We start from the raw sequence: 13,493 nt of genomic DNA, 5'->3' as shown, positions 1-13,493 counted from the left end.
CCACATATACTCGGTGTTATGGTGTTGAGCACTCTCTCCAGTCTCTGCTGATTTCTGTTTCGCCTCCTTGATGCCAGCTTTTAGTCTTGCACTGGTGGTGTTATATGCTTCCTTGTCACCTGACCAAAAGGCAGCTTTATCGTCAACATATTTGGTTATGTATGATGTTGATGATGATGTATATCCCTCAATATTGATATGATCCTCCCACGTTGCAGCATCTCTGAACCAATCTTTACACTCAAGAGTCCTGTAGAGCTGCTGTAGCTTTATCTTTTAAAAAAAAATTTTTTTTTTTTTTTATTAATTTGGTTTGATAGACAAAAATGAGGACAGGAGGGGGTTTGCCAGGAATATTCATATAAACATGGTCCAGCACCTGGCTTTGGGAAAGTGGACATGGTGATGGAATTCAGGTAAAGAGTTCCTAGTTCTGTTAGATTTAAATCACTAGATACAATACATTCCCTGTGATACATGACAGGGAATTTGTAGTGTAAGTGTTCTTACAGTGCTCCTGAACATCATCTAATAGCAAAATACAGCAGAGTGGCATTGTGAATGTGTTGAACAGAAAATTAGAATATAGGACATTCATGCTTGGTAGCCAATTTGATGTTTTAACGATCAACACAGCAGTTGGTTATCAGTTGGAAGATTGATTGAAATGTGCAAATGAGCAGCACAGCAATAAACATCATTACATCATTAAATTCAGCAAAACATAATGTGAATCAAAAGACACAACCAATGCTGGGTAGCATTTTGATATTTTTTTCGTGTAATACAATACCTATGCCCTAGTATCAATATTGAAGTCAAAACAATACTTTTTATGGTGTTTTACTTTGAAAATATAAACATATTTTTTCAAAGCCCTTTAAGCCCTCAAAGGTTAAAATCTTAGACGCTAACCCACTTGAACAATAACATTTGGTTTTGATAAAAATACAGTCAAAAACACAAGATATCAATACATTCAGAAACATGAACATAAAAACACAAAATAGTTTACCAAAAACTAAAATAATAAAAAATCGTAATTATGAAACTATGAAAATTAACACAGACATCGGCGGATGCAGAACCTACACAAAAAAAGTGCTATCTGTGTAAAGACTAAATAAGAGAAGTAAACTGAAAGGTGAAAGAAGGATGCCGTAGCAAAGTAAAGAGGAATATTTAGTGTTACACGATCAAATAGCCTTTTCTTCTGCCACATAGTATTCTGAAGCAGTTACTTGAAGGACAGAAGTCTTAGTCAAAAGCTTATTTGAGAGAAAGTGCTGATGGTAGTCCTAAGAGATAATAATCAACTAATAACCAACAGTAAATCACACCAGGTTTTATCAACACACAAAGGAACCCATCACAAAGATTGTCTGCTCTACTTTTGATGGGATCTCTCAAAAGGATTGTCTCTGTCACCATGACTGAAAACCCAACACAAAGGTCTTCTTACTAGCTACTGCGTGATTCAAGTTGTTAAGGTCTGGCTTTCCTCTACACCGGCCCATCCCTCTACTGACTATTATCATCAGTCAACTGGGTTAAAATTTCTACATGTATCAACCTTTAGGGATAGAATCAAGCTAGCAGCCATATATACCACTTTCCCTGGTTGTGCATCACTATTACCATTGGTTTTGACTTACAACCTGTTTTTTATCTATTTATATTTTGCCTTTGGCTATGGGAATGTCCAAAAACTTTATTACAAATTAAAAAACAATGTATGGCCGAATTGGGCCGAACTGGCCAAATTGGGGCCCTAAGCGGAATTTTATTTTGAGCCCCCCCCATTACAAAATGACTGTATTGCGAAATGCTATTTAGGTGTACAACCTTTATTAGTAGGAACAAATCAAATGAACAGCCTCTTTCAACAATGGAACAAGCCTTTTACAGATGCAGGCTGCTTCAGTAGACATGGTGCTTGATGGCCCTTGTGACGTACTGGGCGCCTGCTCCGTGTCACCCTTGGTAACAAACTTCAGCATAGACCCTGTTATGACAAGAAATCCATCATACAAGCAGATTATTAAGATTTGTTTTGGTCTTAATGGTAAATTACACAATGAAATTGATGTAAATACTAGCCTTACAAAATTAAAATGCAATTGATGCAAATACGACTACAACTAATAATAATATTCATTATGATTTGATTTGATATTTAAATATTTTTATATACTTATTTTTACATTTTGTACTTAGGTTCTATATTCCTACACTGCTGTTTGCTGCTGCAACGCTTTAAATATCTCCATTGTGGGTCAAATAAAGGATTATCTTAATTTATCTTATTTTATCTAATCTTATATGACTGTTATGAATTAAATTCACCAAGAGATGGTGACATTTTACCTCCATAAAAATAGCCCCAAACTTCTATTGATAGCATAGATTGATAGGCTATAAACCTGAGCCAACATACGACCACCAACTGGTCAATTAACCACTCCTTTTTCAACAGAGGTGAATGTACTGTATATGCAGTTAACAAGACATTCAATAAATGATAATCAGGGCCGCTGGAAAATTTAATCTCCAGTCCACATCTAGACAGAATTATCCTCTCTTCTGTCTCATGATTAGCAGGCTAGCAGCTGGGGTGTTTATGCCACAAAGTTTTTCTTTTTTATTTCACCAACATACCCACCTTCAAGTGAAGCACAAGCCTCCTCTTGTTTTGACTTTTTCTTTCTTTTGCTTGCTCCCGATTCATACTGCCATTTGGAGGCCATCTCTCCACCTGCATCCAACTACCTGTCGGCGCATCTGACCGCTGATTGGTCAGATGCTGCGTGCTGTCAATCATTGCGGCAACTCGTGCGGTGTCAGATTACTCGTCTCTTTTTTTTCTCTCCTGCCTCGGGCTGACTTGGTGCTCTACGCGCGCCTCTTGGCAGCGATGCACATCCTTTGTGCATTTGCAGAGAATGCGTCCCCTTGCGCAAAATGGGGCCCCCCATGGATCGTGGGGCCCTACGCACAGCGCGTGTTCTGCGTGTAGGGAGGGGCGGCGCTGGGCTTAGGCTATTCCCAAAAGTTTGGAAGGAAGGCATGCTGGGAAATTTGTTCGACCAATGGCCTTGCTTGCCCCCGTCTCAATCTAGCCCCCTCTAACAGTCGAGAGATGTGCATTAACAACAGCAAGATCAGATGAAAATGTCAAAAGTAAAGGAGAAGCTGAAAAGCTTAGAGAGAAAAGGAAGCAGGCATTAGAGGCTCAGGTTTCCAAATACAAATAAATCTGCCAACTGTTTGGCCATCATGATCCTAAAGGGGCAAGCAGTGTTGATTTGGAGGAGCACACGGAACGGTAAGAGTGACGTTTATTATAGGTTATGGCGGTTATGTGTTTGGTAAAATTAGCTTGAGCTTACAGAACAACCCCACTGACAGACAAGTAGGTATTAGTCTACTATTTAATGCATATTGATGCGTTTCACAAGTTTCCTCTTCAGTGCCTAATAAAATGTGTCCTGGAATACAGGTAGACTTTCCAAACTTTCCATTCCAAAACCCTGACTTGATGTTCAGAATCACCTGTCATTATAAGACTAGCAACCAGCAATTACTATGGTGCTGAAGCTAGTGGGCTATGCTATGTCCTTTAGAGTCTGTAAGCCTATGTATTTAAAAAAGGCAATGTATAAAAAAAAACAAATTATGCAATGATCTTATTGAATCATTAATAATAGTTCCGATTGCAACTGTACATTCAGTAATAAAGAGGATTACCAACGATGTACTAGACTCTTACCCAGCACATGGGCTTACGTGACAACACTTCATGAGTCTTACACAACTCTGATCTTGAGTGAAACTGAATACACAAGAGTTTATTCTCACAGAATACACACTTGGTATTAGGATAAAATATACATATATAGAAATATAGATATTTATTTTCTCTAGTCTTTACTTGCAAATGTTTAGTATTGAGGTAATCCAAAAGTAACAGAAAGTAATCAAGTTACCTTTTTTTTGTTGAGTACACTAGTAGGGCAGGTTTGGTTTCTAGCAATTCATAATTAATAATAATTATTAAAAAAATAATAAAATTATTAATATAAATTAATAATCAGGGGGCACCAGCCTGCAATCAGGGACCAATTACCAAACAGGAAAACGGTCTCAAAGAAGGATGCACTGACCATCACAACCAGCTGTTATCACACAACACGTGCACAAATAATCACAGACAACTGCTCTGTACAATATAATATAATTATCATTTGCAAAATTGATCAAAAGTCAATAATAATTCACATTAATAAATATCTATTATGCAGAGAACTGTCAATATAATACATTAATTTGTGTTAATTAATTATAGAAAAAATAACGCAGATTAATCGTGCTCTATGACACCTCTTGACCAGCAGCTTTGTAAACATGATGGAGGCAGATGTCTAACGGTGCTGAGCATAGTCTCTGCCTAGGTACTTGCCCTACAACGTAGCCTGACGTGCACCTCCCCAGAAATGTAACAGTTCGTCACAGCGACATGGACTGCAAGGAACGTGATTGGTTCGCTTGGAAGCATTGCATTTTTCGGCTTCACCCCTGGTGCTTAGCAGTGGTGCTAATATTGGGGATTGAGACCTGTAGTTTCCCCAGTAAACACACTACACTCATCGGCTGCTGCTCTTCATGGAATATGCTTGTCCAAGAAGTCTCTGGGTCCAAGAAAACAGACAGGCTGGATGTCCGAAGGTCAGGCTGGCCCTCAATGAGCAGCCTGATGGCATAATATGTATCTATCTATCTATCTATCTATCTATCTATCTATCTATCTATCTATGTATATATATATATACATATATATATATATATATATATATATATATATATATATATATATATATATATATATATATATATATATATATGTATATATATATACATATATATATATATATGTACATACACATATTATGATTACAATTATGATTCTCGTATATCAGGATACAAGATAAATTGGTGTAATTTGAATTTACTGCACTGTATCCGGGGTTATCCAGGGTAAAATTGAAAGTAATCTACAAAACTGATCAAAATTGGGTCTATAATTAATTGGAAAGATAAATTCAGTTAGATGATAGTGATACCACAGGTTAATTATATAACATACATGCTGCCACTGGATTTTGGACATCGTCTTCTTGCCAGATTTAACAGAAATATAAATAGGTTTTTATGTGCAGGAAAAAAGTCTTCTTTCAATAAAAATAAACTATATGCATCAGTGAAGGAGGGTGGTCTAGGAGGTGGTCTTCTGGTCTAGAAGAATGGACAGTTACCATCATGCCTTAACTCTCAGCTATCAAAATCAAATATGTCAGAGACCTGGCTAGAGAGCTAGTGGAGCCCTTCTCAATACTAGCTTGTCTTTCTCAGACAGGAGGTGATATACCCTACAGGAACCCTGTGCTGGCATTTTCTAGAAACAGTTAAAGAAGGGCCCACCAGACGTGTGATGTGAACCACTATCACACAAGGGATCATCAATTCATAGAAAATGTACAAAAAAATCTATCATGTGGGAAAATTGGTTGAGAGCAGGGGTAATACTAACAGAAGATGTGTTCGATGGGAAATACGTATTCTCCTTTGAACAGTTGTCTAACAGGTGTCTAAATACAATATACCACAGAAAGATTTTTGGAAGTTTCTTCAAATAAGGAACTGTATTACAACAGCAGATAGAAAAAAAGATTTTGTGCCTGTCTCTTGCATTTAGGAGGTATGGTGATCGAGCAGGAAGCTTAGAAAAGAGACATCCAGGTTTTACCACATGTTTAGAAAACATTGGAAAAAAGACTTGACGAAGGAAACGGTATAATCCTGGTATACCATAGCCTGAGACATGCAGATGCAGCTCATTTAATTTCATTTACAATATCCCCCTCCCATTGGAAATGATAGAGAAATGATCATCATGACATCTGATAATGCACTCCCTCTTTAGGAATTTTATTTTTCTTTATTTATTTATTTTTCGTTTTTTTTTTTTTATGATGGTAGTTGTTTTGTTTTTTCCCAATCTGAACATTGGTTTTATATCTGTAATGGTTGTTCAAATACAGGAAACGTCAACAAAAAAGTTTGATCTGAAAAAAAAAAAAAAAATCTTTTCAATACCTATTTTGCCAGATACCTACCAGTTATAACCAAACATGGAAATTCTTTCTTCTTCATTCTAATAATCTTAACAGCAGGACTGTGTGAACCACATAGTTGTTTACAATAAAGCATTGTCTCATGAGAAATCAAACAGTTAGGGTGAACTGAAATTTCAGTCTTCTTCTTACCGTTCATTGTAATATCACAAAAGAAAGTGATGGCAAGATTAATATAAAGCTCCTTTTAATAAAATAATAATAATAAATATGTATACATACATAATACATTCTTTAAAGGCTTTAAATGGTTAGGGTATGTATGTATGTGCATGGGGCGGAGGGTGTCACACAGTAAGAACAAGTCAAAAGATAAACCCTGGGATGCATTAAATGTTACATGTGTTCTAACATTGATACATGTTTCAGGGTGTTTGTTGGTTTTCTAACACTGGCAGTGAAAGCACATGCTGATTTTAAATCCAGGTACAGTGTGTGGTCATGACTGCGGCAAACATGGCACATATATTCTTGACCTACCAAAGGAAAACCAAAATTTGGAGTTAACACAAGTCAGGTAACATAATCAATTTATGCAAAACAACATTCTATTCTCAACATTTTATTCTGTTTCAACTGTTGCCAAAAGAAAATAGTGGTATCGCACATCCATTCTCCAGAACTGACACTCACCATCTCAGATCTCACTGACACTTTGTCATAAGCTCCAAGCAGGTCAAGGAATGGTTCCTGGCGTGTTTTTGGTCAAAACATTTTGTATGTACATGTAATATTGGGTGTATTTTTTATAATGTCATATGCCTTATGCATATCTATCTATCTATCTATCTATCTATCTATCTATCTATATATATATATATATATATATATACAGTATATGTAGGCCGTATAGGCGAATGCTAAGGGCACCGTCATCCACGGGGGGCGCCACAAACGGGGGGAGAAAAAATGAGTAAATAAATTTCTATTTCTTTACCAGTGCTATTACTACTATTATTCCGAAATATTATGTAAGCCCACAGCAACATAACTTCATAGCAAAGTCTACTAAATGATGGAGAGGCCTTTTTTCTGGGTTCCTGGCAGGCTCGTTGCCTGAATCTGACCGGACCGTGACCCCAAGACCAAGAGAGAGATTTATTGATACTGTAGCGGAATCACAATGTCCAGGGAAGGAAAAGAAGAAAAGAAGAGGAAGAAAAACGTGAAAAAGATAGAGGTACAGTAACGTCAGTGTGATGAAGTGAATGAAATTAATAGTTTAATGCATCGTAGTTATCGTTGTTGGAGCAGAGTGTTAATTTGCTAGCTTACTTCGGATGATAGTAGCATTGTTTAATAATCAGTAAATATCTAGAGTCGGCGTAAGTTAATGTTTCTCCCACCTTAAATTCATCAGGAACATTTAGAAAGTTAATGTTAGGCCTGTTCAGGTGTTATTTTAACCTGTTGGCTGTGTTTTCCCTTCTTGTATGTCAGTTAAAATGCTATTAGTTTTCCATCCCCTTTATAAGTAATAGGGTAGTTGTAAGCCTTTGGTTTATTGTGTCACAGTTTATGTTTGTTAAAGTTTACATCAGTGTTAAAGTGCAGTTAAAGTGTATTACTGTTAATACTCCATACTCCATACCTTAGCTTTCCCATATCATTCATAGGCTATATATATATATGTATATCTATATCTATATATATAGATATATATATAGATATATAAATTTCACTGCACTTTACTGCTTTTTGCACTCTGGTTAGACTGAATTGCATTGCAATGATGATAAAGTTGAATGAATCTCATCGTATTTTCATTTCATTTTTAATTAAATGGTACATCCAGTGGTCACATATACTTCTCTTCTCTCTTCAGATGCACTTTTAAAAATATTGAATACATACATGCAGTTTCTGTGTGAGTGAGTTGGTCAGGGCGCTGCACACACATATGTGTGTGTGTGTGTATATGTGTGTATGTATATATATATATATATGTAATATATATATAATAGTGAATACATGTAAAACAATTAAATAAGACACACAAGCCTCATAAAGCATAGTTTCATACACATTATTATTAAGTCTTATTCTAAATATAACATGTATATATATTATTGAATTCATCTGGATTACGGTTAGCCATTTTGATTTCTAATATTCATTTAACTTTAAATACTTTTCAGACTGTGCTTTCAGACTACACCCCACAGTAAGCTTGTCGGCACTGCAGTTTAAGTATTTCACAGGATAGTAGCAAATGTAAATTCACTATCTGCCAACATGTATAGAGCTGAGTTTCTCAAATTTATGCAAGTTTGTTATTTATTACTAATTGTAAAGCATTAACTCACCACTGAGTTATGCAGTCAGGTAGGTTAACCTGCTCAAGCCTCTCAAGGTGTTTTTATACTTGGATTCTGCTACTGAAGTTACTCTTGCTCTTGCTCAATACTTTCAAATCCAAAATAAAAGAATTTGAGGCTGATTTGTTGGAATGTCACTGTTTTTGATTGACAACTTTCAAAACTCTCTAGTGGATATTTTTCCTTTTAAAAGGTTTGATAGTCTATACTTCTGTTCCTGCATCTGTTCTTATTGTAGTATTGTAATCTGTCTGAAACTACTTGTTTTCATCCAGTTGATGCCAACCTTGACAATGGCTTCCTTGGAAAAGAGGTTGTTAACCTCAGCGTGACTCCCTTGTTAAATAAAGGTTAAAGAAATATTATTAATTGCTACCCTCTGATACAGTGTCAGCAGGATCTGATACAGTGGGTGCCACGGCCTCTGTAATTTGATGTGGAATACCACAAGTCTGCAGTCATCAGGATGGCTACATTAGAGGCTGTTTCTTAGGACTATTCTTCCATCTGCTGTACACCTAAAGAACATCAAACACAATAACTACTGTGATAATATTTGTTAGCCTTTGTATTGTCCACGGTTATAGTAAATGACTGCTTAGAAATAGACCCAGAAGCATTATTGGTATCGAAATCTCAATGGTCAGTTCAAAGCGTAACATGATCAAAATACAAAGCTTATAAAAGCTGTTTGATGTCACCTTTATATAATTCGCAAACTTCAAACTGGCATTCAAAATGTTGATTTGATGACATTAAGTTGAAGTTTTGCTTATATTATCTGCCTTATTTACACAATAATATATACTGTGGTCCAATGTGCCGTGTTATGAGGTTGAAGCGTAATATTAAATATTTTAAGAGGCTTCTTCAGTTCTAAGGACAGAATTGAACAAGTCTAGGTGCCTACGATACAGCACTTAGAAATGTTAATATCACTTACTTATTTACTGGGGAGCCTTCCAGTACCTCCACCCCCATCTGAAAGACATGGGCACACACATGAATGCACACTTTAATGCACAGTTTAATAATTCTGACTTCCCCTCCTGTTGATAACCAGTGTTCAGGCATGTAATTTTGTGTTACAAAATATGATTCCTTTATTTTTGGTTGAAAAGATTCTGCACTCTTTTAATCAGTACATCAGCTTGACCTTTGGAACCCACACAATTCCATTTGTGTGGGTTTTCATATAACCAAAAACAAGACACACCAGTGTGTGTGTGTGTGTGTGTGTGTGTGTGTGTGTGTGTGTGTGTGTATATATAATAGATGACTTTATTGAGTATACTCTCTGTGCCAAAAAAATAAATAAAAAAATTGATGGAATATTTATTAGGGATGAAATAATTTGAAATGACACAAGAATCTAAATACACTTCAATTGTCTGTCACAATGTTCTGCTTACATCACGATCACTGTCAATCCTCCTTATATCCAATACTATGATGACATTACTAACGCCTAGCGAATTAAGCTTCTTTGCAAACATCTAACTTAAGCTGCTTCAGATACTTTTTAATTTTGAGCTCCTTCATCTCAGGGCTAAGGTCCTCTGCTGGCCCTTGTGTCCTCAGGGCTGCTGCCATTTGAAAGAATTTCTATTTTTATCATTCCCTAATGCCCTTAATATTGTTCAGTGCCTGAGTAAAAAAACATAAACTTTACAGTCAGTCTTCTCTTTTTTTTAAAAAAAAAAAAACACTGGTTCACACTCTGGTTGTAAAACCAATTTCTCTGTAACAACTAGTTAAATAAACTACCTGCTTTCTTTTCAGCAGACACAGCAGTCTTATATTGACAAATGCAACCTCAGTGTGTGAAGTACTTGCCAAATACTATCCTGAAAATCAGTTTCATGACCCTTGCAGACCCTTAATGTACACAGGGTAACTGTATAAAATAACAACAAACCGTTTAGTATAATATTTCAAAGCATTAATTTAATGTTATTTCACACCTTTGTTTCACCTTTGAAAATGTCCCCACAAAAAAGATTGCCAGGGCTCACACGTTTTATCACATTCTGCAGTTTCCAATCCTGTTCTGAGAGAAATAAAATAATGAAATTATTAAAAGTTAAACTAAATTTTTAACAAAAGTTATCGTTCAATTTTGTAAGTTGTCCCAGCAGTGCAGTAGAATTATGTATTTATAATGATGTTTTTATCATTTCATCCTTTGCAGAGTTGTGGGAGGCTAGAGTCTATTCCAGTTAGCATTTGGTGAGAAGTTGGTAAACTCTTGACACATGGACAGGTCAGCCATTTGTCACAGGGCAGACACAGAGAAAAACATTCACACACACATTCTCACTTATGGGAAATGAGAGTCACCAATTAACCTGCATGTCTTTGGACTTTGGGAGGATGCTGAAGCATGCAGCAGAAATCAACGCAGACCACAGAGAACATGCAAACTCCACACAGAAGGACCTCCGGTGGGTTTTGAACCCTGAACTTTGCTCTGTGACAACAGTCCTGACATGTTGATTGTTAGGGCAGCGCTAGGATGAACTTTACTTCTGTGACACAGGTTTTTTTCATTCCTCTCTCTCTCACGCTTTCCGCTTCCTTTCCCGCTTCCTCGTATCAGCTGATTAGGGGCATTCCTTCTTTTGCAATGATCTCTATCAGCTAACCTTATCTTTGCAGTTCTCTTTCTGTCAGCTGTCACTTCAGTGTGTGTGTGTTATACTTTGCCACATTTTTTTTTTTTTCATTCAAACCTCATTAGTGAGGCAGTTAGCTGTTAAAATGATGTGCAATTCATGCTGCTATCACTGGCCACAATCCATACTTTGTGAATTAGCTCAGTGTGTCACACAAGCAACGTACCTCAAGCACCTACAGAGAAAAACAGGCAGATGATGACTGGAACAGGTGAGCATCACCTGGTGATGCAGTTTACTTAGGGAGGATTAGTGTAATCACAGCTTCAGAGAAGTGTCGGTGCACTCGAAAAAGTCACTGTATACCATATAGTAAAGATAAAAGTACCAGTATTGTGTACCTGTGAGTACCGGCCTACTTCAAGCACCGACCATACCATCTTTCTTAAATAGGCTTCTAGATTGGCAACTGTAAGGTCGCCTTTCCAAGCAATATTAAACGTGAAACAAAAACAGAGAGAAACTTGCAAGCCATACTTGATAAAGATCTACTTGCTTGATGCAACTTTGTCCAATTTTGTATTGTTCCACATAGACATGGCACATGGTAAGTGATAAAAACAACATACCACCAATATCGTGAAATGCCCAAGGACAGCTGAGAACTTGAGCTGTAAAGGGAGACAAAAAAGTCAGTTAAAGAAGATATTATACATATTCTATGTTGAGGACAGTAATATGTGTTAAGGTTAGCACTCGTGATTGCTCACTTACAAAAATAAAACAGAACCACCACAGCTCTGATACCACCACATAAGTAAACAAGCTGACATACTTAGAATAAGTTAGCAATGTTCATCTTTTACATTAATGTTAATGTCACTGTAAGCATCTACCTTATACTCACAGGTGACAGGTGTGCTAAGAAGAGGAGCAGCCAGATTAAACTTTTACCCTTATATGGGATCAAATGCAGCGAAGCTTTGTTCAGAACTTTAATTTAATGTCACGTCACCTTAGAACTATTTTCTGTATTGTTTTGGACTGTAAACTACACTTTAAATGCTCTCATTTTAAATCATCTTACCTGCAAAGAACGTGGATCCACCTGGCTTCAGGTTTAGCAGTGAGCCCATGGACTGGAGTCGTCTGGAGTCCTCCGTTATTTGTATCCATATAAATAAACAATGATGGCCTCTGAACCTACTACTTCGTGTAGTAGGCCCCTTCTTACCGATATCTATGTGGCTGATAATTACTGATAACGTGTATTTAATCGAGTAAACAAAACAGGTGACTGCAGGCTGTAATTTCTAAACACCTAGATTTACATTAAATGCCTTTACTGGTGTTTGCACAGGCACAGTGATTGCCTGATGATACTGGAGCAGTAGCTCTGAGCATCTAATACTACCATGGAACGGTTTACATTGGAGTCAGTTGAAATCCCGCTGCGTCTGAAACAGACATTAAGAGGGACCTTGTGCGTCAAAAACTGACACCAAAGGCCCTGACCAAGGGGCCACTGTTTGACGAGCCACAAGTGAGACTGTGCTGGGAGACGCGGTCCTCCCTGCGGACACAGGGACAGTTTAATTTGTTTTAAGTTCAAGCACAAAATCAAGTTATTTGTAAAAAATTCTTAAACATTGTCAGGAAAGATAAAAAAAAGTACCAAACACACTGAAGTGGGGCTTCAAAAAACGCCCAGAGAGAACTGACAGGAGCACCGTTTTGTGCAATTTAATGCAGCATGGAATTTTCATACCATTGCAGTACTTCAAGTTTCAAATAAGGCGCCTGCCGACCTAACTCGTGCCTTTAATCATGGTGTGGTTTTGGACAGTGCTGAAGTCTGAGGTTCCAAATTAGGTGTACACGCAACCGCGACACTCATGTCTGTGTTAGCAATAGCTTGCAAGCGATCTGTTCGCCAGAGGCATGCATGGATGTGCATAGGTGTGCACATGTGGGTTAGTATAGAGGAGAAAATAGAAGGAAAAAAGAGCTAATGTGGGAGTGCAGCAGGAGGAGGAAATGACCGTGGAGAGACACAATACTTGCCTTTTTATCACTCAGCGGCTGGTGAATGAACTCGGGTTCGATCACCTTCCACTGGTCATTGTACTTTGATAGAAATATGGCTTATTTTGTGCTCACATAGCAGCAAAGCTAAAACTTGCTCCACAAAGTGGAGAAGCTCAGATCAACTCCTGATGAGAACAAACAAAAGACAAATTGCCATCACAATGTTTTACAGAAATTCTTTTGTAGAAGAACATATATTGTGAATGCTTTCAGCATTTACACTACAACCAATAATAGTAAGTTAAATTTCAGAAGAACAAAAGTATGAATTCTGAATGAGC

The 13,493-nt window shown here is 37.0% G+C and overlaps 1 protein-coding gene across 1 annotated transcript in view; it reads right to left on the bottom strand.

Moving 5' to 3' along the window:
• Positions 1 to 13,493, bottom strand: part of arid3c (AT rich interactive domain 3C (BRIGHT-like)) — a 101,390-nt gene that overhangs the window by 51,066 nt on the left and 36,831 nt on the right. The window lies entirely within an intron of this gene.

The sequence above is a fragment of the Pagrus major genome, chromosome 5, assembly GCF_040436345.1.
Source record: "Pagrus major chromosome 5, Pma_NU_1.0".
NCBI lineage: Eukaryota > Metazoa > Chordata > Actinopteri > Spariformes > Sparidae > Pagrus > Pagrus major.
This window is presented reverse-complemented; position numbering and strand designations above follow the sequence as displayed.